We start from the raw sequence: 26,020 nt of genomic DNA, 5'->3' as shown, positions 1-26,020 counted from the left end.
ACCATGTTAACACAGGTGATCATTATGGACTTTTTCAAAGTCTCACTAAACATTTCAAAACAGTCTTTATTAAAATTAAAGTCAAGGTTAGAAATGCGTATATAGATTAATAATGTGTGTGTGTGTGTGTGTGTGTGTGTGCGCGCGCGCGCACACACACATAGATACATATATAGAAAGTGAATAATAACTGTAAGTAATCTTAGGTCCATGCCTTAAAAAAAAAATCAAAGAGTTTTAAAAACCTGGCTTTATGTCTAAGGGGGCATATAACCGTCTTTATCCTTTCTACTGCTATGACAATATAGATTCAGAGAAAAATTTAAAGTGAAATTTCTTAAGAACTAAATAAATGTCCATTATGTTGAGAAACTCTCCTTGGTTGCTAGTTAAATGTAGGCTTTGTTCTGTGATTATATTAAATATTTAAATGGCTTTCACGAATAATATTTACTTTAGGTAAGTCATAGTCTAAAAGTGGTCCCATTAGTAATTCCCAAAACCAAAGAATTGACAAATGAATAACATTTATTAAGTGAGTATTAAAAGAAGAACAATAGATGAGGCTCTTGAGAATTTTAAATAGATTCAATTCTACCTACCTATATACCATTACGACTATTTTCTCTTAGGTCAGGGACATGACAAACATCTGGAAACATGAAGAAGAGGTTATTTTAAAGAATCCAAAAGATCTGTTGTAACGAAGCACTCACAGTGCTGAAAAACAAAAGCTAAAAAGTTCATCTGCAAGTCAGAAATTGTGGATTTTGTGGGTCAGTTCTGCTAATAATGGGTTATATGAATCTGGACAAGTCACTTAATCTTGCTGGCCCTGAATTTTTTCAACTCTTAAATGAAAGAGGTTACAGAGCTATTTGATGATCCGAACCCCTGAGTCAAATTCCTAGTGGGTTCTACAGAAAGAAATCAAGTCAGAGGCAGATGGAGGAGGCATCTGAGTTCTGTTGGCAGTGAAAGAAGTCGGCCATCAAACGTTAGGATGCGAGAAATGCTGAGGGTCCACATGCCACACACTCTCCTGTTTCAACAAAATCTACCTTCTATCACACAACTTGCCAGCTCAGTACTTTTAAATTTTTTCTGATTCTTATTCACAGGGCACTGCAGTCACTTGCTAGTTTGTGTATATTTGCTCAGAGTAATCATTTCATATCCAGAGACGTACAGTGTGGTCCTAGGAAGTGGCAGCATTTCAGCTGCAGAAAGAGGATCAGTCTGAGCATTCTTGAGGAAGATTGCAAAGCTGCTTTCAGTTCACATAGTGTATTTCTAATGTGAGATTTCTTTTAATGGGGAAAAAGTGATTTTTAAAAGGAAAAACTTGGATGTTTCCTAAAGCAACATTCAAAGCAATTAAATGAAGCTTTTAAAGCAACATGATCTTTTTCACTTTCTCAATCTCCTCTTTAGCCTTAAGTTAAAACCAGAAGAGACCTTTGAAAAATGATGATTTTTTTATATTTAATATGTGATCTTTTCATGTTTCTGCTGTTGTATGCTTTTGAGCTAACAACTATAGCTATGTAGCCAGAAGGGCAGACTTGTCTTATATCCTGTGAAGAGGTGACTACCTGAAGTGTGAGAATGAAAGAAAATATAAGAATTGTATGAAAGGTTTTACTACAGAGAATATGGGGCCAAGACCTTCATCTAACCCTGGATACACATTATTCTTAATAATGCATACCGGTATCTTTTTTTTTTTTTTTTCCTTGGCTGACTTTAAGTAGTGAGCTTTCGAAAATTGACAATATTTTACAGAAACAGGATTTTTTTTTAAAAGCATAGTTCTGTTTCCTGTATCTTTCACAGTTCTTTAATTTGAGACATATCACTTTTATCTCATCTTGCTTTAACACCAGATTTGGTTTAATTAAATTTATGTCAAATGAACACATGAAACGAAAGGAAAATCAGAAAGCCTGCAGTTGCCCATTAGTGAGTCAGTGACTGCAGTGAAAGGCTTTTGAAGCCTGGCTTACTGCCAGGACAAGCTTGCAATGATGCTCGGAGACACCCATGATGCTTTGAAGGGAAGGACTTAGCTGACCTGAGCCTGCTCAATGAAATCAGTCAAAATCCTTATGGGCTGGATATAAAATCTATAACAAGTCTTCTGTCTTCAACAATTTACCTGTCAAAGGAAAAAAGTAGAGGGTGTGAACCACAATCTATATAGAAAATTAATTGTACTAGACCCGTGTATTATTATTTTCATCATTATCACTATTATTGTTATTGATTAGGTGGGTGATTTTGTTTGTCTGTTTTGAAAGCAACATGCCAAGATTTTTGAAAGGTACTGCCAAACTGTCAATTTCTGGAGCTACTCTATCAAAACAATCTTTAATTTAAGGCTCTCCTAATTGAAATATCTGTCAACTAGTCAAATACTATATGCTGTTAAAGAATATAAAAAGCATAAATTTTAGGAGCTAATATTTAGAACATTGCAAATGTGTCACTGTTAAAACACCTATGTTTAAAAATAAATGAAGCCCAGATGTTTGACACTCCTGTTATAATGCAAAGGAAAATGCCACACCTTGTAGTCTTTCTGATACCACATAGTTTTTGTGTTTTTATACTTGATACATTTAATGCTTTAGACATAAAACACATTATACAGCCTTAGCACCTCCATATAAAATATGTTGAATGACTCTACCAATCATGTAATGTTTTTTATTCTGTTTTTGTGTTTAGACATATCCTTAAGGGATATATATGTACATGTATATACCTATATGCATACATATGTACATATACATATAACTATGTTTATTCCTTTTGCTTATTGGAACCTGATCCAGAGGTTCATTTGCATTTTATATTTTCATATTTTAAACATTAAAATATTTACACAAACTTTCAAAAATAAATAAATCATTAGGTAGTAGCACGGTGCACTGAATGTTACTAAAACAGGACATGTAACAGCAAGCTTGGTGAACATCTAGAAATATCAAAGGGATTAAAGAAGGCAAGAGAGGGCTTTTAGTGCCTATATTTTTTGTCTGGTTTAAAAAAAAAAAAAGAAAACTTAAACAAAGAAAAGTCTAAGTGTTCCTAAAGTCAAATCAATATTATCTTAGGTGCTCCACAATCCAGCAATATCAAGAATCATCAATGTACTTGCTCAATTTCCAATTTACTCAGTTTTGCTGATCTCCCACAGTTACACTGTCTCAGATTTTCTACTTACAAATGCCTGGTGTGTGTTTTTTGTAATACATCCATAACTGAAAATAAAAGTAAAGTAAAAAAGAATTAGAAAATGTGAAGGGTTACATCTGTTCCTTTTGAACAAGATTCCATTCAGAGACCCAACATGTGTTGGCATATTCTAAAGTGTTTTCTAAAACACTGGAACACCATACTTAGAGTTGCCTTTGATCAAATACCGTGTTTCCCTGAAAATAAGACCTAACCGGAAAATAAGTCCTAGCATGAATTTTCAGGATGACATCCCTGAACATAAGCCCTAATGCGTCTTTTGGAGCAAGAATTAATATAAGGCCCGGTCTTATTTTTGAGGAAACACGGTATCATTCTGAGAAGAGAAAGGATTTCTGCCTAGAGCTGAATATGAGACATCATTTCTTGGCCAATAGCAACATCCTTAATTTTGTGGAATTTGTGAAATATGTTCAGCGGGATTCTGCCACTTGCCTCTAGTCGGATATTAGCAGTCTTTTCATTTTCATGAGATCAGATAAGATATGAAAATATTCAGTGTTCTCAAATTCCATAGGATATAGTACAATCCTAGTAATATAAGAAAAAAGATGGGTTTAATTTGCATTCACATTACCTTTGATAAGGTTAAAACGTAAGTTTATATTCAAATCATTCACTTCTTAATAATGATGCTTTTTTTGTTCTCAATATACATTTAACATTTAAAATATTATACCATATGTAATATTATATATATATATATATCTCCAAATAACATAATTAAAAAGGAAGAATTTTTATTTATGAAAGAATCTTCAATCATTCAATATTAAATCAAAATTCTTACTCCTATATGTGTTTTCTTTATGAAAAACTTGTCAGTTTCTTCAGTTATTTTGTTTAATAAAGGATAAATTAAATTATCTGTTACAAATTAAACATGATCATGGTAATTGGGAAGAATCTTAAAATGTTCTATCGAAGAACTATTTAACAAAAAAAAGTTTTAGGAAATTGAATATATTTGTGAACATGATAAGTAATAGTCTTATTTGCTTGTTTTTGTGTTAAGATATGATTAAATGTCTGCTTTGTTTTATCCATGAAGACTTTTTTCAAAGGATTATTGGAGAAAAACAAGCAAGCATTAAAAACTATCCTAGAGACTGCTCACAAATATGTATTCCCTTCTGCAAAATATTTGCCCAATAAGCTCTTTTAAAACCTGGATACATAATGAACACAATATGAAGGCAAATTTCTGCTTTACTTCTTTTTTCTATCTTGAATTATTCTAGTAATTGTGCAGTGCAGCTTTTCCCCCTGGCACTACCAACCTACCCTCTTTATTCCACATTTTAAAACCAAATTGCCAGAAGTGTCTGAAAGGCCTTTCTTCAGGAGGGAAGAAAAAATAAAAAAATAAGGCACTTCAGGGCCAAGGTTTTGCTAACACACTGAGCATTAAGAGATGAATCCGGGGCGTAGCAGAATGCTGAGAGTACCTTTCACCCTGGAATCAAAGGCATGCCAGGAGGAGTCAACATTTTGCCTGAAGTTGCTCTCTCTGGCTCTCCCGTTGCCTGTAATGAAGTAGCTAAAAGGACATTTGGGACAATTCTGGGCCAAGCAGAGCTGTCTTAGATCCACCTAAAGAATCTTAGCCAAAGAAAAAATGATTCTAACAAATATCTCAATCTAATTCTCATATTTGCCCACAGAGAAGTGTGGCAAGGCATGGCCCACTTTACTGGTAGCAGAATTTGAGGTTCCATCAGTTGTTCCTCAGTAGTCCTAAATAAATTGCCACCTGTTTGAAGTCTGTCTTCAGTTTCATCTAGTTGATGCTAATTTAAGAGTGCGTGTTTCATGAGGATGCAAGTTCCCAAGTTGTGTTTTCTGATATCCTCAGTTAACTCAAAATGGAAGTTTTAGGATGAAATGATGAGAAAGAGGAACAAACATTTTAAAATTGATCCAGGAAGACATTTTACCCATATGTGTTACTATCAACAGTAAGACTATCTGACAGGAAGGTATTCTGTCAGATACTTTTCTAGCTCAAAGTAAAGATTAATACAGGGCCCTAATTGATTATGTCAATGCCTAGCAAAGTGCCTTCATATCACTTCAAAAGAAAATTGCTCACAAGTACCGTCTATTCATTTATATTCATACAATGAGGCAATTAGATCAATAAATGGATATGAAGCATTTGGAGCATTGGAGAAGCCAAAGTTTATCACACCAATTTTTGTCTCATAACCAATCACACCCCTAGTTTTAGACCGACGCTAAATTGCAAAGACAACCCTGTGATTCCAGTTACCTTTCAACAAAGGATTATTTTTAAGAATTAAAAGCATATAACCTGTTTTAATATTATCCTCAAAATATATAAATGAGTAAATAAATATTTCCTGCTTTAGTCAGATAAATATATATTTTCTCTCTTAGGTGCTATTGAGAACAATACCTGATGGTGAACAGATGGTGAAAGGTAAGAAACTATATTTAAACCATAATTTTAAAAGATGTGATTATCCCTCATATAAAATATAAAATATTTAAAATGAATGAGGTTCATGATTCATGCAATTCAAACCTAAAACTCAACTTGAAGACAATATATTTTTCATTACTGTAACTGTCCACAAGAGAGCCCATATCACTTGTTTTTTAGAGCAATAACTTGGTTTATCTATTGTCAACATCGGTACATAAAATGCTTGGAGTCCTATTTGAGAAATCACAGAGTCTGTCTGTCCTTGAGTCCTTTCCTTACAAATCCCCCGGTCCTAACCACATCATCATAGAATAGTAAAATGTTCACAGCAAAGGGACATACAAGTTTGAAGGTTCCAGTCAAACTGATTATACACAACAATAACACAAGGGTTGTCCAGCCATAAAAGCTGATAAGTCAAAAGGGGGAATAATGTGCATTTTCACTGGCAACTTATAAAGATTCAGTGCCTCAGGACAGCTGCATTCCCACCATCAGAGCCATTCCAGGAAGAAAGGCTTTTGATTAAGACCGTTAACTTAGCACAGAAGCAACTCTGAAAGAGACAATAAGGGAGAATATGCCCAATGCACATCTAAAATATTAATTAATACACCTCCAGAACAATGAGCCCTTACATTTCAGTTACAAAGGCAGGGTGAATTCTTGAACTTAGTTCAACATTCACCCTTGCGTAGTGATGGGGTGCAAAAGGAAGGCAGCGATGAAGTCACTTACAGTTTGCAATTCAGCTGTCATGTGGAAGCCTGCAGTAGGTATGAGCAAAATATACTGTGAAGACTATGTGGCTCAATATTATACAGCAAAATCTAACTTTCCAACTGCTTATGCATAATTAATTATCTGGGACTAGCCTGCTCTGGTGCACCACTTTATAGAGTAATAAAAAATTAAACTAAAAATACAGACTCCTAGGTAACTGTGGTCACAGTAAAACTCTATCTTCCTTTGCAGGCTTATTATTTCCTGAAGCTGTGGCTGACAGCTTCTATGAACACACATTTTTGCATATATTTTGTTTATGTGCAAACCTTGGCATTTCAGCCATCTCCTGCTGAGGCCCCTTTCTACCATATGCTTCTGTTTTTCTTCATTAGTTGATGTGATCCCTTTTGACTGTTGCATGCACGTGAAAGGACAGTGGGCTGTGGGGGAAAAGAAACCCTGCTTTAAGAGAGTACACGTCAGTTGGCCTTCAGCTGTTTGGAGCTGATTGCATCTGACAAGTGTTGTAGCTACTCGTCATAATGGATGTCTCTGCTTTAGCAGAGAGGAGGTGAAAAGGATGTAATTCCCAGTGAAAGAAAACAACATGAACTATTATTTAATTACTGCCTAATATAAAACTCCCTAGGAGTCCCTGTTGATTTATCATTCTAGCTTCTTCCTTTCTTTATTAATGAACAATCTAGACTTTTAATGCAATGCAGTTAAGTCACACCTGTTATTGATGGGGACTTTCCCAAACAAAAAAGGCAAATAATCCATTTTGATAAGTATGTATGCTTCTGAAATGCTTTATATTCTTAAATACAGAAACTTCTCTAGCCCTCTGTAAAAAAAATAAACAAACAACAAAAACAAAAAACCTTGCACTCGTGTTACCCAGTTTGTTTCTTTCACTGGTTTAGTATTTGGTGTTCACATTTTTTATTACTCTGCATAGTGACCTCTTCAACTCTCTGCATTCAAAGACTCAATTAAAATCCTCTTCTCTCCCTACCCCACTTCAATTCTCACACCAATAGGATGCTGAGTTAAGGAAACAGTTTTTATTTTGTTTTTTAACCACAATCAAATTCTTCTACACAGAATTTGTTGTCCTAGTAGGGAACTGCAACTTCAAAATCTAGAGGAAGTTGTAATGCAAATCTGTTATTCATTGTCAAATTACAGGATATTTTGCAATATAATGTTTCTATTAATTTCTTTTATTGGGAAACTGGTAGAGGTAAAAAAATAATAATAATCATGCGATGTTTATGATTGAATTCTACTTATAAGTCCAGTCACTGAAAAAATATTGAACTAATTTAAGTAGTAAGAAGCTTCTACTCATATATTAAATACAAAATCAGATTATGTAACTTCCCCTTTAATATATAGTTTGTATGAATTATATTGAAGTTTCTTATATTTTTATTTTTTTAACTACTACTTATATTTGCCTTATCCAATTGTGCTGAAGTTTTATTCTTGTAACTAATATAGTAGAAACATAGTAGCTAATATTATTTATGCAAATTCTTCAGCCAATATTTCACAAAAGGCTGCATATTAACTTTGGAAAAGTACATGTGTTTGTGCCAAAATCTCATATGGACAAGAAAACACTGTATTACATAGTCCACATATTTAGTGCAGTCACCTTTAGCTCATATTAATTTTTAAGAACATTTTCATTTTGTTATATCCATATTTAGCCAGATACAATTTTTAAAATACTGGTTTCCTTTTGAAGTTAGCCAATTTGCTGATTTGCATATTATCAGGAAACAGTTAATATGATGACGCTAGCCTCTGATGTTTTTATACTCTACATTTTTGTTTCTTGAGAAATAATCACATCTACCTAATTTAAGCATATGAAAAATAGAAACAGATATTCTGCAAATAACACAATACTATTTTACGTTAAAAGCTTGCATTCAGGATTTTCGAAAGCTAAATCCTAGATCTTTCATACAGATTCTAAAGTTGGTCTTTACAGTCATGTAAAGAAATATATATATATATTTTTTTTTAAGAAATATATTTTTATCCAATGACTGTCATTAATGTAGACCTCTAATTTGTGAGTGTTAATTTTTCAATCGTGGGCATGGATGCTATTGCCTGTTTGCTTGGGAATATTTTATTACTTTGGAGCAGAATATGTGTGTATAATTTTATAAATTATCCATTTGTTTTCAACTTACTTGCATAGATATAGATCATGTATTGATAATCTTGGAAGAGGAAAAGCTGTTTTCGTGGCAGTTTCCAAAGTGAAATAGTAGCTAAGCCAAACTGAACAATTTAAGCTCTTAATGTCAATTAAACACTCTGATTCCTGATATAAAATTTTATAGATTAAAACTAAATGTTAAAATAGGGAGTAGAATTCACCAAATATTGTGAAGGTAAAGTTTTACTTTCAACTGTACTGTACAATAAAAGAATGCTTTCTGTCTTTGCTATAATTAATATCACTATGTGGAAATTTACTCAAATAGAAATGTACAAATGTTTTCTTGTGTGGTTTCTCAAGAAACGATGAAAAAATTAAGAATTTGAAATTCTGTTTTAATGTAAAATCAGTTAAGCTTTATATAGTTCCCAATGATAATATATTAGTATTTTCTACTTTCTTTTTTGCAAGTCTTTATTTGTAAGGGAAAAGCAAAACCACAATTATAAGAAAACAAACTGTTTTAATATTTCATTTGACAAAAAATCTTCATATATAACGAGGAACTGGGAGATTTCATGCTTGTAGTGCATCATAGAGCAAAACTGCTGATTAAATTCAAGGTGTAAACTCCATTAATAATAGAGCTATAAAAAAAATTTTTAAAAGGTATGTCTTTTTCCAAGATAAGTATATTAATGTTAATTAATGTGATTGAGGAATATGAGATAGAATATTTAAAGATACTGCATTTGGTATATAACTGGTCATTTTCTACTTTAAGGATTTTTTTTTCATGATTTATGGGATTTTAAATGCCTAAAAGAGAAATGAATAATAAATTTTTTTCTGAGGATGAATATAAAACTACCTAAACCTTCCTCCTTTTCTAACGCAGAAGAAAGTTCAGTGCTTAGCTCTATAAGTAATAAGTTTCCTTAAGACAGTTAGAAATGTTAATATTCTTTTTTCCTCTATCTTTTATTTTTAATGAAAGAAACACACACACACACACACACACACACACACACACACACCCCAAAACAGGGTTACTGCGACTGCATTTTAACAGGCTGTCATTGGCTCTGAGGACAAAGTCCTTAGTTTTAATAACTAAGACAGTTCTAATAAAGAAATTGTTTTAGAAGAGCATCAAAACCTCTTACAAGGTAAAATATTTAAAAATGTTTTTTTCTCTCATCCTTATAAATGCAGTAAAATAAACATAAAATTTTAGGATTGCAAATCACTTAAACTGGGTTTTGAGTCTAGGGAGAAAATTTCATCCACAGACCTCAGAGCAAATTTTGTAGTCATCTTTACTCAACTCTTAAAACACTTGACATTTTAATTTCTTCAAAGCAAGTTCAAACTTCTTTATAACCACAGTATAAATGACTCACAGACAGCCCTAATTCAAACATACCCTTGTCTGATTATTAAAAAATCTTTATGAAACTCACAAAAGTATCTATCATCTATGCAAAGAAATGTGTAGACAAAGAAAATTTTCTACTCCACAGTTATTAAATGAACATTTTACAAAGTAAAAATATGTTTTCTACAGATGTGTCAAACAGGTTTTGAGTAGCAGCTAAAATAAAATCTTAGGTCTCCAGATTTCTATTTCTATTTGATCTCATAACAAGAAAGAATACTGCTGCCCAGAAATTCTTCTGGCAATGATTTTGTTCAGTTATACAACGTGTATTGAATGCCCGTGGGTGATGGGGATAGTGGTCATTTTAAGAGGAGAGACCCCATCCCAACCTATAGGTACTTCGCAAATCCACAATTGAAATCCCATCTCCGTTCTCAGAGAGCAGCGCTCATTGCGCTTGGCTCTTAAACTGTATGCGCCAAAGACTCAATCCCAAATCCGAAGGAAAACCGTTGAGGTTTACAAACTACTTTTCTTAATCATCGAAAGTACAGGGGGTGGTATTCTTGCTTCATTTGTGGGTCCACTCCAACTCCAAACAGATCTGAAGCCATTACAACACATGGCAGTTGGTCGATAGTGTGGAAAAACCTCATTTACTGACTGGCCAGACAGTTTTAAAACCTTCAGATTTTTCTAAGTCTACGTTATTAACTGTCTGACTGTAATCACATCTTCACCATAGGGAGCTTCAAAAGCTTTTCATTTGCATTGAATCAGTTGCCTTCCTCCCTGTCTTTTTTTCCCCCTGGAAATAGGCTTAAATAATTCAACAAACTACACACATGGCTAGTGATTATTGAACCATTCTGAAACACTCCAGGCAAATGGACCATTATGTGGTGGGAATTAAAACTTTCCTCCCAGTCACTGAAAGGGTATGTATTTATATATAGCAAATATTTGTGTCTGCAGTACTCTTCTGTACTCCTCATTCTCTTAGTGAAAATGCCTACAATTGGGCCATAACTTTTAATCATCATTGCTGGTTTTGGAGATTATTAGGTCAGACTTTTGGTGTTTATATGTATTCAACAGTTTTTTCCCCAAATGTGGAGACTGAGTCACTTTAAAAGAAAATTCAGCACATTTAATAGTCACACTAAAGATGAATAAGAAGGAAACAAATTACATTATTTTAGTCATTCTAAATTTTCCCTATACTTAGGCCACAATATGATTAAGTATTTTGGCTACTTGACTTCACCTGAATTATAGCCATTTATATTTTGTTAGGTCTGTGTGTTAAGGTATTTATGGATATTTTACATTTATAGTCACACAAATTTTTGAAACATCCCAGAGCAGGGTGAATATTTTGTAATTTATCTTGCCATCTGTTTTTATAGATGTTTGATGAATGAAAATAAAAACCTTACTCATTGTCAGCCTAAGGTATAAACTAGGATTTCGTGCTAGATTTTAACAAAGAAAATATTTCAAAAGACATTTTTTATAGATATAGTGGTTTTATTTCCCTAAACAGACAGCAGAGAAATCACATATTTCCATAACAATTAATCTTTAATGTAAAATATCATTGAACATTGAGTAACTGTCACTGACTGCAGAGTGGAAAATTTATTGGGAATAAAGTTATTTTTTTCTTTAAACATTAACTTTGAAATCTTAAGAATGAGTCATACTTCATTGCATAAGACTAATTCAAATATTTTTTTTTTTTTATTAAAGCACTAGCTATTAGATATTGCATGTGTCCTGACATTCCCCAGCATTTGGGATGTGCCTAAACTAACAATTTCATAGAAATATTTTTTGTGTTTATATATTTGCATACATGGATAGATATATACATATACAGTATGTATATGTATTCTACTTCTGTAGTAATTATATAGCTTTGTACCTGCTTCCAACAGTGCACAGCCTTTGTCAAACTTATGATACATTCATCTAAATTATGATTTATATAAAAATATATGGGTGCTACAAAAAGACTCGGGTATGTAATGAGTGATCAATGAAACCATTTGTTTTTTACTTCTTGTATTTTTGATGCTCTGGTTACCTTTTCCCTAATTCTCTACCACCGAATGGAGCCTAATTCATAACAGCTCTTAATAAATATTTGCTGTTGAGTGAATCCATCTACTTTATTCCTTCTAAGCTGCTATAACATCAAGGAGTTCAGAGCAATCCAGAACTTTATTCCATTGGTGTGTTGTTGACTATATTTATTTGAACATAGGTTTTTTTGAAGAGAGATATGTTTTATTTTATGTATGTCTTTGCTATTAGGTTGGTGCAAAAGTAATTGCAGTTTAAAAGGTTAAAAATAATTGCAAAAAGCACAATTACTTTTACACCAACCTAGTACTTTGGCCCTGTGTTTGCTAATTCTTCCTAACAATTATTCCAATAGCTTGAGCATCCTAACTACTCTGGCATTATTATATCTATCCAAGGCAGAAAAGCATGTGCTTCTTTGAGGCGATGGTGGTGAGAAGTGGGTTATAAACTGCTTTGAGAATCTGATTTTATATATTGATTCTTTCCCCCCACCCCCAAAAACTATACATGGCCAAAACATTTTAGGTAGAATTTTCAGAGTTCATAGACCTACTGAAATGGATCTATAGTTCAAGGAACCCAAATTCAGAGCTCTTAATCTAAGAGGAGTTTGTACCTTGGAGTACTTATTTAAGACAAGGACTGTGACACTATCAACTTGATAGACAAGATCAGGAATGGGCAAATTATGACCCTTGGGTCAAATCTGACTGCCGTCTGTTTTTATAAGTAAAGTTTTATTAGAACACGACCTTGCCCATTCATTTACATATTACTTCTGGCTATTTTCATGCTGTAACGACACTGTTGCATAGTTGCAACAGAGAACATATGGCTAAAGTCTACAATAATTATGTTGCCTCTTACAGAAAAGAGTTTGCCAAATGATGGACTAAAAGGGTGGTCTCAATACAGTGGATTTTTCATATTATCCAGGAAGCTAAGACTCTAAATTAAATATGAATTAATGATATAAGCAGCTGTCTATAAAACTCAAGTGATTTTGATGTAAAAGTTTAAAAAAAAAGCTGAGGATAATCGTATGATCGTAGCAGTCTACCAGGGACATCTAGAAAACATATAGTATTGAATATCACATTTTAGTACAGTTAAATTGATTGATTTTATTTTGTTTTTCCTGGAGAGTGAGACCAAGATGGTGAGAATACACACACACAAAAAAATAAATTTGGAAGAAACAATTAAGAAAACAAGAATATTTAGCCTAGAAAAGAAGAGATGGGAGGGTAGTAGACAAGGGGTAGAGGAAGATAATAGCTGTTCTCAAATATTTTAGTGATCTTTGTGGAGGGTGAAGTTTAATTTGTCATGTTACCCCAGAGACAGTGGTATGCTGGTAAACTCGTTTTTTTAAGGGAAAAACAGTCCTGGTTGGTAGTGTTTGCCAATTTGGGGAATGAAACTATTCCCACCATGGCTGATGTCAGGCTACCAATATGAAGTTGTTGAATGCGGAGCTGAGAAGACAGGCACACAATTGGCTTTCCCAAGCACATCAAGACCAGCTCCAGCACACCACTGCAGAGGGCAACAGGTAGATATATGGCTTGGAACTATAGAGAGCAAACATGACTCACCATAAGAAACTTATGATTTGAACTGTTCTTCCTCAGAAGACTGTAAATGCCATTTCTGAGAAAGAGTTTAACAGAGGCTGTGCAGGTAGTTGATGAGTACACTAAGTGACTAAAAAGCACGTCAGAAAAATGGGTTGTTCTGATCCCATGCAACTGTTTATGATTCTGTGATAGTTGAAGATATGTTAAATGTGCTATTAAGCACTTTTGCCATTTTTTCTGAGATAAAGTTTCAGATATTATCATATCAAAGGAATAAGAAAGACATATATTTGCTGATTTCAAACCTTAACACAATAATCAACAAAGTGCTAATTTGACAATAGACTTCTAAGCATAGATATATTAAAACTTTCCAAAAATACATGTTTTGTGTATATCTTTACATTAACTTCTCATTTTATCCCAGGTTGACTCTCCCTCAAGGTATTTGAATTGTATTCATTTCCTTTTGCTGCAAACATCTTTTTGATGTGGAAGGTGTTCTTTGTAAAAGCAAGTGAGATTATTGGAGATCACACCTTATATTTACCTGCCTATGGTTTCCTGAGGGAAGGCATCTCAGAAAAGTCCCCAGACATCCCTGACACATGTGACAGGGTCTAAAAACCTCATTGATCTATAGAAGAATACATTTTCTTAGGTGACTGAAGAAAACATGTCTTAAGATGAGTTTTCACTCAGAAATCCCATTCTACAAGATGAAAAATAAACCAACAAATCGTGTAAAACCTAGTTCTTACCAAATTGAAATATTAAAAGTGAGGGCAGGTCTTGGCTGACTCTTATGGTTAACTACCTACCAAACAGCTAATTCTAACACTTTCACAACTGCACTTGTATCAAAGTATCTTGTATGTTAGGTTAGCCTTGTATGTTAACCCAAGCCAATGGGCAATGGGAAAATCTCTTGGTATTCTCTTTTCAACAAAAAGCATTCTCTTTTCGGGTGTTCAGACTGATAAGTATGAGATTCTTTGGACTGATCCAGTTATTCTATGATTATGAGGGCCAGACAAGAACCAACATTTCCACAATGGAAGAGCCGAAAGTTAGAAAGAAAGTGGATGCTGGATGATGCTATTGAATCACTGGTTCAATCATCCCTGGAACCATGCTGCTTCTGAACTTCTTTGTGTAAAATAAAAATGAAGGTTACATGAAGACTTTTACCCACAAACAAAAGCTGAGAAAATTCATTGCCAGCAGACCAGAACTACAAGAAATATTGTAAAAGGTTCTGCAGGCAGAACTTTCCAGCTGGAAATCATGATCTAAATAAGAAGTGAAATTATCCAAATTTGTGAATAAACATAATAACTGTCTCTAAAATAAGAGTATAAATATATTGTTTACTTTATAACATATGTAGAAATAAAATCTGATGATAACAGCAAAAGATGGGAGGGAAATAATTAAAGTGTATTATTATAAGATTTTTATACTACATGTGAAGTGGTAGAGTATTATTTGAAGATTGACTTGATAAGTTAAAGATGTATATTGAAAACTTTTAAGGGACTACTAAAAAATTGAAAAGAGGTATAACTAATAAGCTAATCATGAAATCATTTAGAAATGCTCAAGTAACCTGAAAGTAAAAGTTAAAGAAAAAAAAGCAACAAAAAAGATCAGACAATCAGAAAACTACTAGCAAACTGTAGCTTTAAATCCAACCATGTCAGTAATTGCATTAAATATTGTGATCTAAATACGCCACTTAAAAAGCAAAGATTGATAGATTTGATAAAACTATCTTGCTTTAATAAAGCAAGACTCACCTATGTATGTCTATAATAAACCTACTTTAAATATAAAAACATGGCTAGGTTAAAAGTAAAATGATAGAAAGAAGATATATCATGAAAATTCTAATCAAAAAAAGTTGGAGTAGGTATATTAATATTACAAAATGTTGACATCAAAACAAGAAATATTAGCAGAGATTAAGAGAAATATTACATATTGATAAGGGATCAATTCATCAAGAAGATATAACAATTCTAAATATGTATGTATCTAATAACAGCCTTCTAATTTTTAATATGTGTCCTAAGGACAGTGTTGCTTGGAAGATAGTTCTTTGATGCAGAAATGTTGTTTATTTCCCAAGAAATCATATTCAACACATCCACAAACGTAGCTTACATTGGTGAAATGCATTTCTAAAACAAGAAACAATGTGAGTGACTATTAAGAGTGCTTTCTCCTCTAGTGCTTTGGCAGTTTGACACCTGCGACAGCAGAAAGCACTCGCGGTCATTATCTTACAGAATGCTTTGGTGCAGAGGTGAATCTTGAATTTGCTTCTTAGAAGACTAAATCTGAAAACTCAGAATTAAGAAAAGTCGATCTGCAAAAGATGGTGAATTAAGGTATTAGTAATATTCAGAAAAAACAAACAAACAGAAAAAACCTCTGTTTGGTAGGCATTAGATTAGGCAGGCAGGATTCCTTTCCCCTACACATTTCTACTCCTATTCAAATTAATATTCTAATTTTAGCTTGAGATATTGTATATGCAGTTTCATAGCGAAGAGTTAATCAGATTAAAAGTAACAATAATATGACTAATTACTTTTTAAAACTAAAACAGATTTGTATTTGTGTGTCAGTTTCTGCAGGTTTACTTTTTTATTATCTGTTCAATTAGATTTTATTACATCTCCAACTTTTAACACTAAGATGCCTCTCCAATCTTCATAGCACATCAGAGTATAGTTCTTTTTTAAAAACCTACAATTGAAGCATCTTTTCTGCAAATATTTTCATGTGCCTTCAAATGATTTGCTCCTCTTGCCTATAAAAGATTAAATAATTTGTTCAAAATTTTTCAAAATCTGAATCATGGAAAGGACAATTTCCAAATACCACTATTTTCATAATACTCCCATATATACTCTATTAAAGTTAAACATCATTAATTGTGATTCAAAACATACATTATAAATAAACATGTATAAATATGATTCATTCCTTTAGAAAGAATATTACATATTTTTTTCAAAACCAAATGTAAAAGATGTCATGAGAAACTTTCATTCATTCAGTTAACATGTTGATTGAGTTTATACAAGCTACTGTTTCAAATACAGGAAATACACAAGGCTGTGAAAACTCACATTGTTTCCTGCCCTAAAGAAACTTAATAGAGGAAACAGAAATATTAACTTCACAACACGGGAAATGTCAGCTTTGAAAAGTTCTATGAAAAGGTACACAGTGCAGAGTGCCTATAGAAGGAGGAGTTAGGCTGAGAAGTGATACTTTATGTGAGATCTGGAGAATGAGTCAGAATAATTGAATGAAAAGGGACAGAAGAAATGTCCAGGCAGAGATATTGGGTATGCAAAATTCCTGTGGTGAGAAGGAACACGGTAAATAAAGGATCAAGAGAAAATCACTTGGATTAGAATGAGCAGGAGGTGAAAATAATCTGAGAGAAGATACAGTCAGAGAGGTGGATAGGACCAGAATATGCTAGTTATGCTCTAAAAATTTATTTACCTTTGAAATATCTACACCAATAGGAAGCAAAAATAGAGCTTAATTTAGGGAACAAAATAATCAAAGTTGTGTTTGAGATTTTTTTCAGCACTAAAGAATGGAATGAAGATAAGTCAGAATCCATTTGGGTGCTACTTGGCAATTGTGGTATGTATAATCTTAGATGGCCCCCAAATTCCTCACTCCCTTATGTATACACCCCGTGTAATCCCCTGCCCCTTGAATTTAGGTAAAATTTATTAACATGATGGGATTAACTTCCATGATTGTGTTAGGTTATGTGGCAAACATGAAGAGATTTTGCAGATGTAAGTAAGGTCTCTAATCAGTTGACTCTGAGATCAATAAAGGAGAAATTATCTTGGGCCTGACCTAATCATTTGAGTCCTTTTAAAAAGCCCTTTACAAACCATGAATAAGGAAAAAGAGAAACCGGAGGTTGTAAGAAAATGGAGGAGATTTAAAATTTCTGAGGAAAGTGTGAATGGGAGTTGACCAGAAAAACAGTTAGAATTAATGCTAATTTGAGTATCATTTGATATTGGTGATTAGGACTTTATGATAGAATTACTAAACCTGTTTTGAGACCCCTGCAGGCAAATTTAAGCTGCTCCATGTGAGTTCTGGGAAAGTGAACCCTGGGGTTCATTTTGAGATAAAGTTTTGCCAGACCAGTAGGATAAAAGGAAAGTGGATGAAAGGCCATAGTATGACTAGTAAAGAAAAGTAAAGAAACCAGGCAAAAAAGAAAAAAAAAATGTGGTGAAAAGGTGAGGTTAAAAAAAAAAAAAAAAAAATTGAGACTAAATTACTAAATTATATAAAGGGAAACAAACATGTCAATATAATATAGTACATAAATAAATATCCTAGTGCATTTGGAATGTAGCTCATTTGATTTTCAGTTTTGTCATGTATAGCAATTATTTTCTCAGGAAATCCACGGAAAAGTAGTAATGTCATATTTAAAGGAAACAAAATTACTTTATTCTACCTCTTTTAATCTTCTCTTGAAAATTAAAAAAGAAAAAGCAAGCCAGTCAAATAATTAGGTAAAATATAAATTAAAAAGGTTTCTGTGTAAATGCTGTATTTTATTTGTGTATATATATAAAAACAACTGTAGTAAACTTGGCATCCAGATAATACATAGAATAGTGGTTAATGAATTGTTCTCTGAATTAGGGCTTTCTTATTCTGAATGCATATACTGGTGGTGTGACGTTAGGCAAGTTACTTAGTTGAATTTCCATTTTATCTTTTCTAAAATGGGGATAATAATAGTACATAGCAGTACATAATGGGTTTTGTGATGATTAAAAGATAGAATACACTTAGCACAAAACTTGAGAGTCACCATGAAACAAAACTACATGTAAATTTAACTTGCTTTGACTATACATTGTTCATGTGTATAGAAAGTGAACAGTAAAATAATGGAATAGGGTGCTAGAACAAAATGAAAGATATTACTTGGAGAAAAATATTTTGTAAATTGACCAGCCTGAAATATTGTAAAAATATTTCCCAATGGCTAGTATCATGGTATATTGGCACATAGCAAGTAGGGATACACACAGTAGGTGTTCAATAAATCTTTAGTAAATGAACAAAGTGGTTACATCAAAATAATGAGTTCACATGTAAACAATTGCCATATTATATTTAATCATGTGGCACCATTAAAAAATCTTTAAGCATGAATGTGTCTTCCATTATAGCAGGAAACTAAAACAAAAATAAACAAAAACAAAGAAAAACAGAATCACTTCTTTCCTTTGATAATTGACTGTTAGAAATTGCTCTCTTCCCATGTTGCATACAGAATAATTAGAGTGTTAAGCAATTTGAGTTTGTTAGGCAGCGTTATTGAGTAAATCAGAACAATAATTCATAGGGCACAAGGGCTACCAAATTAGTTATTCAGCAAATGCTCCTTTTATAGCACCCAAGGGGCCTGATTTCTCATATTTTATTTATTTTCTGTGCGCACCTGTTTAGCTATTAGATTCTTTCCCTCCCCTGTTACATCCTCTTGCTCCATTTCACATTTCTTGAGGACTGCACACACAGTAATATTGTAAATTAAGGAAATGCAAAGGAGGAAAGGAAGAATACTTAAGAAAGGGAAGGGTGAAAGGGACACTAGAGATCAAACACATAAAGTGATTTCACCCTACATTATGGTATAAAAAAAATCCTTTCATAAAATATGCCATTTTTTGTAAATACGCTTGGCAAATTTTACTTTGATACAATGTTAAAAAAAAAAAAGTTAAACATGTGCTGATCTAATTTACTGTCTACCAAATCTCATTCAATAACTTTCCCTATGCCATAAACAATTAGTCATACCCCCTTGTACTCTAACATTTGCATTGTATAATTAGGTTATAGTATGCAATTGACTCATGTTTTTTTCCTTGTAACATCAATAAAGTACTTGGTGGGAAGTTACCTTGATCTGTTTCATCCAAAACAAAATTTCTATTGCACCATCCTATTGACATATAATAACCTCAGCCCAAGAAATTCTCTGGACAACAGGAAATAAAATCAGACTACTGGCCCTCTTCCTGGTTCATAGCCAGAACTTTATTTTTTGTGTGCTCTCTTGGTGAAAGGGGCTACAGTGCTCTGTGAGGTCTCTTTTATAAGAGAACTAATTTCATTCAGAGGGTTCTACCCTCATGACCTAATGTCCTCTTAAAGACCCCACCTTCAATGTCATCACATTGGGCATGAAGATGTCAACCTATGAATTCTAAGGGGATCCAAATATTTAGACCGCAGTACTACTTACATTCCAAACCACAGTTTTTTAAATAAGGAAACTGTATTGTAATGTACTTACCTCATAAACTTGTAGAAAGTCATATACAATTGATTGAAAGTATGTACAATTGATAAAACACTCAACACAGTGCCTGACACATTGTAGGTACTCAAATATTGATTATTAGAATATTTTTATTATTGTAATATTTTTATATCACATTGCTAAGTAATACTCCCTCTTCTTAAATTTACTCATTAATTATTTTGTGGAAGTTATGTCTTTTTCCTTTTATTTGCCAACTGAAAAGTGAAATGTTGTTTCTCACTCTGACCTCAGAAACAACACGAAAGTTGTCTAACCATAATCAACCCAAAGGCCTAAAAAATGCAATCGAATTTCTGTTTTGGCATCTAAATCTTTAAAATGAATAGTATTTTCAAGATAAACTGTTTTTTGTTTGTGATGAAAGCTCATATCTAAAGTATACTTATTGTCACATGAGTAAGCCAAAGGACATGGGCATAACAGGCAGTCAGTTTACCAAGCAATCAGCTTGAATAAACAGCATGTAGAGTAGTTAAGGGGTCAGACTGCAGGGATTAAAATCCTAGCTTCACTTTAATGACTCGTGTGACTATTTTTAGGGAAATGAAGTTCCATACTTTAAACAATAATGCTTTGAGAAAAAAAAACAGAAATTATGTCAAAGGAATTTTGTTTTATAATTATGAACAACAACAAAAATTTCTGTAATATAGGTAGTAATGAACTGAAATTCAAACTTACTGAAAAGGAGCTTTTGTGAATATGCAGTTTATCCAGAATATTTGGACCCAATAGGCTTTGATAAGAAACAACTATATTGAGACTTTTAATTGTCAAAGGTATTTTCCACATCTTTCGTAAATGATAGCAAATTTGCCTGGTGACTTTAAATTTGAAGCCATAGAATAGACTTTTAAAAATATGATTTTGAAAAAAATAATATGCAACACAGGCAAATTAGTTTTATTAGCCATTCTTACCCAACTTTTAATTATTAGTATTACAATATGATAAAATTTGATGCTATTCTTTTGTTCAAATACCAATCGAGGTGTTGCTTTTCTATTTGTAGTGGTAGCCATTTGCAATAACCGACCTACAGTATTATTACATTATCAATATATTGAGAAATTGCTCTGAAGTTATCTTTTCTATTTTTTTCATAGTTAGTGAAGAAATATGGAAAGTGACCTGAATTCTAAATTTATATTTTTCTACTGCAGCATTCTAGCACACCGTCCAAATCACCTAAGCCAGGCAACAGTACTATATATCACACCTTTATGGATTTTGACCCTATAGAATAATTACCCAAGAGGGCAATGATTCATGCAAATGTGATGTTGATCTTTTAAATATTGGCAGACAGAAGTTTATTGCTACAATCTTTAATTTCCATTTGTTTTGCAGCCAAAATGAAAATGTTCCTTAATTACAAAATATCAGACCATTTGAGAACAAATAGACCCCACTATTGAGAACAAACCTTCACCATTCTGTAAAGGTAAGAGAAATTTTTGATGAACATTACTTCCTTGATTTTGTGTCTGGTATCACATAGTGTTGCCTCTCAACATTTTTCTTAAGCCACATTATTATATTAAAACAGTAATCTTTTTGAAGTCTGAGAGGCTAAGAAACGAAATTATATGAAATAATAGTTTATGATCTATATCAACTGTCAGCACTATGTAAATTTATTTTTTAAAGAAATCTCTGCACCATGAAAAATAAATAAAACAGAACAACTTGCAATAATCAAACCAAAGCAAAGTGAAAAAAATACAAAACAAAACAGCGTAGGTAGATTGAGCATTTGATTTAGAATCAGAAGATTTAGGTTCTGATCTCAGTCCTGATAAGAACCAGCTCAAGATCTGAAACAAGAGATTGGATTGGGTCATCATTATAGATTTTCTGGTGATAGGAAGGAAGAAAGAAGGAGGAAGGGAAGGAAAATATTAAATGTCAAATAACCAGAATATTTAGTTATAGATCAGAACATAAAAAAAAATCAAAGAAAAGCAAAACAAAGAAATATAAAATCAACAAAACAGCAACTAGTTTCTAATACAAACAACAAAAACCAAAATAACACTGACATATATAAAAGAAAAGAGTGAAAGTGCATGATTTATTTGTGATAAAACGGAAAAATTATTGATTTGAAGTTTTTGTGGTGGTTGTTTTCATTAGAAACTGTTATGTGATTCAGGATGAATCTTTGGCTTGACTGTTATAGAAAAGATATTTTGATAGCATTATATTTAAACATCGTGGTATAAATGAATTTCATGGAGTTGTCCCAAGGTAAAATATTGTATGTCGAATTTCAGTGGGTCTTGAATGTCTCAGGGCAAAAAATGGGAATTGTACTACCCACCACCTGAAATAGTGGTTTAATCGAGGTAATGCATGAGAAAATGCTCAGCATAATGCATGACTCAACTCAGGCACCTCAATAAATATAAAGCGCTATTAGTACCTTTGCCAATTTTAAAAGCCAACAATAAAACAACCTGGAGTTAAATAATATAAACAATATTCTTTATTCAGATCAATTTCATCTAAATTGTCTGATTCTGTAGCATTATTTAATATGGTAAATAACCAATGAAAATATTTATAATTTCAAAGGAATGAATAAAGGAAAGCATAGAAGTACAGAAAGGCATAATTTCCAGGTAACAGAGTATGACCAAAGAGAGAAGATACCTTATACAACTAGGAAAAAAATCTGCATTACTTAATAGAGCAGGGAACCAATTAAGAACAGTCCCCTATCCAGTTTAATTAGGCTAACTACAGGTAAGGGAGTCCTGTGGTACAGGGAGGAGCATTAGGTGGTGAATTCTCACTGCATCTCTTTCATCTATGACCCCTCCACTGTGACAATGTTAAAGATATGTAGTGCTTGACTTTCACCCAGGATTGCCCTTTTAATGTGGAATTTAAATAAATTAAGACTTTCACATTGCTAGGCAGTGAACTACAGGTGTACCCCAATAATGTAAAGGAAGGAACAAATTACTTGCTCTCTCACATTACAGTATATTGACATCTAATTCCAGTTCTAGTAAATTGATATCTCGCAAAAAATTTTGTGGTGTCTGTGTTTGTGAAAAAAGGATATTCTACACATTAATCATGCAGGGCCAAGAACTAAGCTTTAAAATACTACTGAAAGATGAAATCAGAAGGTGAAAAGAATAACTTTAGTTTTTTTGTGTGGTTACTTTTTCTTAATTTTCTCCACTTTCGGTGTTTCAAAAAGACACTCTAGATAAAAACTGGATCTTGTTTGTTTCCCCCCCTCACATACTGATTTTAGTGATGAAGCAATAATAAAAATCCACAAGGGGGCAGGGAACTGAAAACAAAAAGACAGAGAGAGAGAGAGAGAGAGAGATCCCCTAGTCTGGTCAAAAACATACAGTATGTATTCATGAATGCAAAATATAAAAGAACTAATTTTGCAAATTCAACTCAACTTGTTTAAATGAAGGCAGGGTTGGTAAGGTTAGAAGATGGGTTATTTACCTGAAATAAGTAAAGATGCTAGTGTCAAGCAAGTAAAAACTTAAGATCTGGGGAGAATACATATTAAAGTTCTTTTAATTAAGATTAAAAATCTAATTCATGTAGATTTTTAAAAATGTATTTACCCATCTTTAAAGCGACATATTTTAATAAGAGAAAATTATTTTATAGATCTCTGAGTGGAATACTGAATTTACAGACATTTTAGGGGCAGAAAAATGGGATGCTGCAGGAATTGAGATTTTGCTGTGGGAAATACCAACATGAAAGGTAAAACACTCTCAGGTCATATTCTTGCTAATACTCTGCTTTTTTCAGCAACATTTAGTCACTCTCCTCAGTGAATGCAGCTGAAACACAGTATTAATAAACTATATATCAAGACTATTAGGGGAAATAATTACTGCAAATTAATGCTAAAGAATATTCTAAATCATAACATATATACATATATATGTATATGTGAATATATTATATATATACATATATATTCTTAAAATATATCTATAACTTTACCTATGGCTATCTATTTGTCTATCTCTTTAAAACATCTATTTGTTTTTTGTGAATATGCAGTAAGGAAAGGATTATGATAATTCTTGCAAAGGTTTAAAAAAAGAACGCATCTTAGAATTTAGGATCATGTAAATTAAATCAGAAGAGGGAAAAAAGTATCAAACCTGCTCGTTGGCTTCTGAATGCTTATATTTTCTTCTGGCCATATAAATTGAAATTATCTTGGGCACCTTTTTCTTTTATCCACACTATTACAGTGAGCCTTACTCTCCATAGCAATAAGAATTTCACTGGTTAAATAACTTTTACTACTGATTTCATAATGAAAAACATATTTAGAATTAAATTTTGTTATTTCTACTTAAATAAAAATGCACAATTTCAATATCAAGGCAATAAAGGATTACGATTTTATAATCTCTCAAGTATTCTCTGATCTGACTCTGAAATGGCTTTGTATTTAATAGTACAACAATGAATGACATCCATGGTTCGACATTAAACATAACATAATAATAGGAGTATTAACTTCATGTAAGTGTATTTTGAAGGCATTCATTTAAGGCAATTTAGCTTTTCATATTACTTTGCTTTCAAAGAGCAATATTGTTGACATCCATTCATAAATTCATTCAAAAAACATTTATCAAGCACCCACTCTATGTACTTAAAATACACTAGGCATTTTGGAAGGATGCAGAAAATGTAAGACATATTTAAGTTTCGCAAGAAGAAACAGAAATATAGCATAATTTTATACATGATTACTGAGGGCAATAGAGCATAATTTTATACATGATTACTGAGGGCAACCTCAAGACCAAGGTTTGTATGAATTGTCTAATAATGTACACAGTCAGTTCTCTGGGTTTTTCTACAGTGAATACCAAATGGGAAATTTGAGGTATATTCTCAATCACATGTAATTGTCCAATTGACTCATCTAATGCAAATGTGGAACGAGCTCCAGTTGTGAACTATATTCAAACCATTTTAAACACCTATACATACAAATTACTAGCATCATGGATTGAGACTTTGTATTACAAGAAAACAGTAATCTGTAATACAACATAGACTAAATTTTGTAGAAAAAGTAATAAACAGATTGTCTTACAGTTTTGTAATTATTGATAAGAACATTATTTAATGGTATAATGGGAAATTTAGAAAGTAGCCGTGCATCCAAAACACACAAAAGATAAAAGTTCATTTATAAAATAGAACGAGAAGGGAAAATGTCTTGCTAGGAAAGTCTGCAGTTCTACTGCACGGAACACTGCAAACATCATCATCTATATTGAGTCATAATAATAGGCCTTTAAAATTTTAATAAAAAAGACTCCGAGGCATATAAACAATGTTCAACATTCAAGGAGCGTGGTAAATCAGATTGTATTCCTTTTGAAAAGGCTTTATGACGCAGTTGTTTATTCAGCAAAACAAAACTGTTCCCTGTGTCCGTTAACGAGCCTGGCTTTGTGCTACACAGGCTTCCGCGGGGCTGACTCCTGTTTGGAACCATTTCACACTAATTAGAAATAAGAGAAAAGGCGGTGTTCATAAGCGCCACAGCTTTGGGCCTCTTTGAACAGCTCTCTCCCAAAATTAACTCGGTTGTAACCCTGCGTGAATAATAGCTTTGCGGCAACAGTTTAGAGAAATATATTGTTAATAATTGCCATCTTGCTGAGCAAAATGCTAGGGCAAATTTTACATAACAGCACAAGATGAAATAAAAAGATGAATTTGTGAAGCTTTGAACAACACAGTTTGCAGTTCAGTTTTGTTTTTAAAACTCCTTTCATAATGATTTTGAAGAGCATCACAAACAAGTCAGAAAATGATCACAAGCAATAAAAAAATAGTTGTTTAATTTTAAAAAAAATATTTAAGAATTAATTACTTATTGATACTAATCATATAGAGTTAACTATAAATA

At 32.6% G+C, this 26,020-nt stretch overlaps 1 long non-coding RNA gene across 1 annotated transcript in view; it reads left to right on the top strand.

The window, feature by feature from the left end:
* LOC141571346 (uncharacterized) overlaps nucleotides 1-21,526 on the top strand; it is a 120,144-nt gene extending 98,618 nt beyond the window's left edge. Inside the window, exons 2-3 of the long non-coding RNA XR_012496108.1 lie at nucleotides 5,662-5,704; nucleotides 21,433-21,526. This is a non-coding gene — a long non-coding RNA (uncharacterized LOC141571346). The remainder of the gene's footprint in view (nucleotides 1-5,661; nucleotides 5,705-21,432) is intronic.
* The last annotated feature ends 4,494 nt before the right edge of the window (nucleotides 21,527-26,020 follow it).

This window comes from Rhinolophus sinicus, linkage group LG04 (assembly GCF_036562045.2).
Source record: "Rhinolophus sinicus isolate RSC01 linkage group LG04, ASM3656204v1, whole genome shotgun sequence".
In the NCBI taxonomy this organism is placed as follows: domain Eukaryota; kingdom Metazoa; phylum Chordata; class Mammalia; order Chiroptera; family Rhinolophidae; genus Rhinolophus; species Rhinolophus sinicus.
The sequence above is the reverse complement of the archived record's forward strand: the minus strand, read 5'-3'. Positions and strand labels throughout refer to the sequence as shown.